Source organism: Microtus ochrogaster, unplaced genomic scaffold, assembly GCF_000317375.1.
Source record: "Microtus ochrogaster isolate Prairie Vole_2 unplaced genomic scaffold, MicOch1.0 UNK21, whole genome shotgun sequence".
Classification (NCBI taxonomy): domain Eukaryota; kingdom Metazoa; phylum Chordata; class Mammalia; order Rodentia; family Cricetidae; genus Microtus; species Microtus ochrogaster.
The window spans coordinates 1,077,614-1,084,288 of NW_004949119.1; the positions used below are offsets into that span (position 1 = coordinate 1,077,614).

Sequence of the window (6,675 nt, forward strand, 5' to 3'; positions counted from 1 at the left end):
ACCTTGTATCTGAGGTGTGTGGTGCTTCCACAGTATGGTCTCACCCTCTACTTCTGGCATGTAACCAAAGAAGCATAGCAAGAGTTGTGTTGTTTGGGCCTCTAGAGACTTCCCGACCAACAGCATATAAGGAAGCCTCCCACACCTGGTGCCAGGGTTTGTGGAGACAGGATCTCGCCCTTTTGGTCTGAAGATTTGGTAGAGGTAAAAGGTCTCTCTAGTGGTTAGCTGCTTTGTTTTTCTGATCTTCAGGTTGAACCCCAATAACTATCTCTGAGTTTTTATTATTTGTCCTACAGCTGGTTATGAACAATCTATATTCATAGAACTAACCACTAAATGATAACTTAGAAGCATAGAAGCAGAAGTGGGTATATACTTATATAGGTATATACCTTATAGATATAGACCTGAATGTAGACATACTACTGATGTACATATGGGTATTGTAGCACACACCTTTAATCCCAGTAGCCATACTAGTTAGCCATAGAAGCCAGATGGTAGTGATGCATGCCTTTAACCTCAGTATTAGTAAGAAATATAAGATGGGAGGAGACAGGTGTCAGCTTAGTCTCATTTTGAGGATTCGTGGAGACAAGATCACCATTTTCAGTCTGAGGTAGAGGTTAGAGCCAGAGGCTGACTGCTTTGCTTTTCTGATCTTCATGTTGAACCCCAATATCTGTCTCTGGATACTAATAGGAAGTGACACTATTAGGAGGTGTGGCTTTGTTGGAGTAGGTATGGCTTGTTGAAGGAAATAGATCACTTTGGAGGTGGTCTTTGAGGTCTCATATGTACTCAAACTATGCCCAGTGTATCAGACCACTTCCTGTTGCCTGCAAGTCAAGATGTAGGACTCTCAGCTCCCACCATGCCTGTTTGCAGACCACCATGTTTCCCATCATGATGATAGTGGGCTAAACCTCTGAAACTGTAAGCCACCTAGTTAAGTGTTTTCCATTATAAGAGTTGCCACGGTCATGGTGCCTCTCCACAGCAATAGAAGCCCTAACTAGGACAGGTGTATATAACTTGGAGGTATTGACCTGGGTGCTAGTGAATCAGAGTCCGTATTTAACAAGAATACCTGGTGATTCCTATCCTCATCCAAACATGAGAAATACAGCCTTAACTCATAAGACAGAGAGGCAAGCAAGAGATAAATCTTAAAACATTGTATCTCCCTCTCAAATTTACCTATACATTGAAATTTCGCACAGCATGGATGCATGAATTCCTTTCCAAGAAAACCTGAAATGATTGCTCCACCCACAGCCTGGGAATTGAAGTGTTTAAAATTTCCTCCGGGAAATTCTCATGCTCATACAAGGCTGGAGTACACAATCCAAACCTATAAATTAGAACTTAAAAATTAAAAATGATTTCAGCTTCAAGTGACAGAAAACCCAAGTAACAGTGGCTCAAACTATTGTTTCTCAAACTGCTGTGTATTAGTCACTGGAAGAGATTTATGAAGTCACAATGCCCAGGCTGCATCCTGGGGGACCTGACTCAGCTAGCGTGAAATACAATTTGATGGTATATTCTTCTAGGCTGGTGAATAAGCTAACTACAGCTAAAGAATATACAGTTTTTATCTTCCCTTTGTCTTCACTGAGTAGAACTTTGGGACTACGCAGCCCTTTTGGAAGCCTGTGTTCCAGTGCCTAGGTGCTTGACACTGTAGCCTGAGTGGGAGTGAAACATTCCTTGACCATATTCTTTCATGTCCTTTCCATCTGTTTTTAGAATGGTGATGACTTGCTTAACTGTGGAAGGCATGAACTGAAGACAGCTCTCGCGTGAGTTCTTGCATGAAGATGTAAAAAAACAACCATCAGCTTGAAGCACAATCATACGAAGACTAGCAATCTCCTGGGTACTTATATTAGGGTGTGTAGTCATTTCCCCAAATTATTCATAAGGCACCATCTCTCTTGACATTTACAATGCCCATGTGAAGCAAGTGTTGCTATATCTATTTTATGGAAGAAAAGCTAAGACACAGCTGGTTTCAGTAACATTCCCAGAGGTACACAACTAAAAGATAAAGGAGAATAAACTGAAATATTCATTTTAAACCTCAGGCTTGGCTCTTCACTGCACAGCATGTTTATGTCTATGGATCTTTGAAAGGAAGAATATCCATATCTGGAAAAACTGGGTAAAGAAATGATAGAGGCTATGGTTTGTCAGGAAACATCTGTTCCTCAAAGACTGATTCTGCATTGACTGGCTTACTGCTCAGTGATATTCAACAGCGTCTGTTTAGCTCAGCAGTCAGTCCTACCCATGCCTTTCCCCCTCACATCTGTGTGTTCAACACTTCTGTTCTCTGGGATGCTGTTATATTAGCATCCCTGAAAAAATGACCACCATATCCATTTCCTCCTTACAAATCTCCTGAACTTAACAGGTAAAGTCCAAACTTCTTAATGTGATAATAAAGATTTTCCTTCCTTAATTCTAACCTCATTTTTAGGTCTTTCCCTACAAAGACTCTCTGTTGCTCCTTCAAGCCTGAGGGATTCAACAGTCATCTGTATAATCTACCAACCACGGTGTAACAGATCATTTCCAAACTTACAGCCTTAAGAGAACAACTTACTATTCCTCCGAATTCTTTGTGTGACTGGGTAGTTTTCCGGTCCTCAGCTGCTATTACTCGGGTGGCTCCATTTGACTGGACCTGGACTGGGCTCAGAATCCATCAAGGCCTCTCTTAACATGCCTGGGTCTTTGTTCTGTCATCAGGAAGTATCAGTGTTCTCTCAGATGGACTCAGCCACCACACCATGTCTCATCCTCCAGGTCTTCTCCACACGGTGACTCTCTCCAAGTGAATCTCAGAGACTCTCCACATAGCCTCTGTCTTCTTTAGGACACTGTGGGCTTCCTTAAAATACTGATTTTGAAAATGGTTAAAACTGAAATAAACAGAAGCCTGTAGCATGCACAGGGAACTTGTGCCACACTCTGTTTGCTGGAGCAAGTCACAGATACTCATCTTTTTTTTCCTATAAACTGATTGGCCTAGTATCTCAGGCTTCTTATTAACTCTTACAACTTATATTAGCCCATTTTTCTTAATTCTGTTAGCCACATGGCTCAGTACCTTTTTCAGTGAGGCAATCACATCTTGCTTCTTCTGTGCCTGGGCTAGGACTGCAAACCAAGCTTTCCTCTTCCCAGAATTCTCTGTTCTCATTGACCCACTTCTACTTCCTGTCTAGTTGTCCCACCTATACTTCCTGCCTGGCTACTGACCAATCAGTGTTTATTCAAAATATAATTGACAGAATACAGACACCACACCACTTCCCCCTCTTTAAAAAAAAATAACAAGAACTCTGAATGTAATATCCTTTGTTTAGCTTTTCTCCTGAGCATTAGCCATAACAACTTATAACCAATATTCTAAACAAAGGAAAATATCCATAGTCCATTTTTTTGGGGGGGGATGTGGGTGTAGTTCTCCAGGCTACTTCCTGCTGGTTGGGGGCAGTGATAATCTTATGGGGACCTAAAGAAAATTTAGAATTATGATCAAGTCCTGGCTGGAGTATCCTGTGAGGCTTGATCATCTCAGGCAGCATCTTGAATCTGTTCTGGATGTAGAACTCAGACATCTGGGCCATCTGCTCCTACCAGAGATTTCTCAGGGGGTCTTCCTTGATCAAACCTTATTTTTCTTAGCCCAGAATAAATCCATAGCCTCTCAGTTTCTGTGGAAACAAAAGCAAAACCTCGTCTCCAAAGTAACATATCTTTTGACTTTAATTTTGAAGTCAAACCATTTACACAATATTTGTTTTATTAATCCTGCAGCATGTATATTTAAATGTCCCGGAACAATGACTAGCTTTGTCAAGTGCTTCATGAATGTTATCTATTGCATTTGGTAAGTCAAGTTCCTAGTTGGTGTATAATGTAAAGGAGTCAGGGGAAGTCTGGTGTTTAGACTCCAATGCAGGGACATTGGTAGATTATACATATAACCCCTGAGAAGTTCCCCTTCTCCTAAGAAGCCAAGGCTTGACCCATCACAGGAGGGATATTTCAGGGGAAGATGCTAAGTGCTTTTTGACTTTGAAATTGTTCCTCCTAAGACAGAATCTTTATTTCCAGAAGACCAAAACTCCACATCTACTGCCTAATGTGAAGCTTAGAATCATCTTAGGGACAGCCTTCCCAGCTTAGCAGTTCCACTTCAGCTTCACCTGCTCAGGTGACTTCCAAATTTATAGATTGATACTTTCCAAATGCAAAGCACACTGAGGTAGCCAATTCTGTCTGCAGGCTTCTGGATTTTGGTGGTTTCAATCTTGATGCACAGCACACTCTGCCCTAAGTGTCAAGGATCTGAAGCAGTAGTCCAGAGAGTAGAGCCAGCAGTTTCTTCCCCGTGTGACAGAGTCCAATCCATAAAGCAACTGAGAGCATAGAGCAGCCCTCTGGGTAATGCAGTCTCTGCCTGAGCATTTGTCACATTCCGTGACTGCTCGTTTCTTTTTCCTGTTGCATTTGTTGGTAGGCAGCTTAATCATTATGCTTTCTAAGGAAAAGAAAGGGGAAATGGATTTAAATGCACCCACAGACTAAGAATGGTCATACTAATGCATTAAGTCAGATAATTACTTTGGAGCAGAATTGCTATTAAGCTGACATAATTCACCTGCAAGTTCTCTGACAAGTCTTCCTGTCATTATTATTTGTTTTGCAACACAAAACATGCCAAGTGAAGCCTAAAAGATAAAAGTGGTGTACAGTTTATGCCTAAAATCCTGAAATGAAAGTACTTGTGTATCTTCACTCTTTAATTCAAGTAATCAACTAGAAGTACCAAATATGTATATGGAGTATTAGAGCAAAGGGGACACAGGAAAGAGAAACAGATGTTTAGTGAATACTGTGTGACATTATTCATTATTCCTAAAGGGACATGAATAAACATCCCCTCGCCTCAGATACAGATGTGTTACAGCTCTAAGGGAAAGGTATCCTGTTGAGTTGTATACTCCCTGAGCTATAGGATGGGATTACTGTGGGATCTTGTATGCTATGAATATGTGTTGTTCTCATTGGTTCATAAATAAAGCTACTTTGGCCTATGGTAAGGCAGGATAGAGTCAGGCAGGAAATCTAAGCAGGCATACAGAAGAAGAAGGGTTAAGTCTAGGAGATGCCAGCCAACCACCCAAGGAGCAACATGCCAATGCCAACAGATGGGTAACAGCATGGTCATGTGATATATATAATATATGTATATTATATATACATATATTATATATATACATGTAATAATAGAAATTGGTTAGTTTAAATGTAAGAGATAGTTAGTAATAAGTCTGAGCCATTGGTCAAACATTTATAATTAATATAAGCCTCTGAATGGTTATTTGGAAAGTAGCAGGCAGGAGAGAAACCTCCAATTACATGGTAGAGTTCACCTCCTCTTAGAACATCTTGTTATTTTACCTCCTTTTTAACATTCTGCACCTTGAAGAGCTTCCCTCCAAAGTGGAAAATCTTAACTTCAGAGGAAGCTGCTACACAACACAAGCCATGCTAAAATTCATCTAAACAATGCCAGATTCTTTTTTTAAAGTATTACTGTGTGTGTAGGTACACATGCCAAGGTGCGCATGTGAAGGAGACTATGGAGCTAGATCTCTCCTTCTAACCTTCTCATAGTTTCCAAGGATCCAACTCAGCTGCTCAGGCTTGCATCATCAATTACAAGCACCTTTGCTCCCAGGCCAGCTCACCAGACCCAGTATCAGATTTCTGGCAATCCCTGTCTTCAGTTAGCTTACAACAGGGAAGAGGAGATGGTCTGCGCACAGACAAAAGTGTAGATCTAAATTAAAAACCTGTGACAATGTAGCAACATTAAGAAAGACAATGGGGCTAAAGGAGAGTGTGGAGTGTAAGTGTGAACTCTTATTGTCACTGAAGCCTTTCTTCTCAATTCAGTCTGGAAAGCTATGTTCATAGTCCAGGGCTCTCTGCCTTGAGGGAAGGTTTCCATGGCAACTGGAGCTGGTTCCACTGTACACCAGCTGTGCAAATCTAGCTGGCTGCTTGGTTCCAGTGTGCACTGTTTTCTTCATCTGCAAAATTGCCATGAGTTACAATAGCCCCCTAAAGTAGTTAAAGTATTTCAATAAAAAGGCACTGAGGCCATCAGTACCATGTATGCACTGGATATGACAGTGTTATGGTCCAAATGAGCAGAGGAAAAAGGTGACTAGCCTATCCCATGTCTGCAACAAAGCATAATCTAAGCCACCTGCTATAGGGCAAGAAGGATCATCATGGGTTGTTAGCCCCCTACTCTCCACCCAGAGTATGTGGGACAGAGAGAGAAATTAATGGCAACAGTAGTCACTGTAGCTAGCCTTTTGTGTTCCTGTTGATTTTCTTCAAGGGTACCCAGAAGGGTTTTCACTTGCTTCTTAGTAATTCCTGCCTTCTAACTGCTCTTTCTTTGTTGTTGTTGTTGTTGTTGTTTTGTTTGTTTTGTTTTTAATTAATTAATTTATTTATTTATTAAAGGTTTCTGTCTCTTCCCCACCACCGCCTCCCATTTCCCTCCCCCTCCCCCAATCAAGTCCCCCTTCCTCGTCAGCCCAAAGAGTAATCAGGGTTCCCTGACCTGTGGGAAGT

The 6,675-nt window shown here is 41.3% G+C and overlaps 1 protein-coding gene across 1 annotated transcript in view; it reads right to left on the reverse strand.

Moving 5' to 3' along the window:
* Nucleotides 1–2,693, reverse strand: part of LOC101986243 (40S ribosomal protein S19-like) — a 23,738-nt gene extending 21,045 nt beyond the window's left edge. Inside the window, exon 1 of the mRNA XM_026789556.1 lies at nt 2,615–2,693. The gene's annotated coding sequence lies outside the window, so the exon portion shown is untranslated. The remainder of the gene's footprint in view (nt 1–2,614) is intronic.
* Between the last annotated feature and the right edge of the window lie 3,982 nt (nt 2,694–6,675).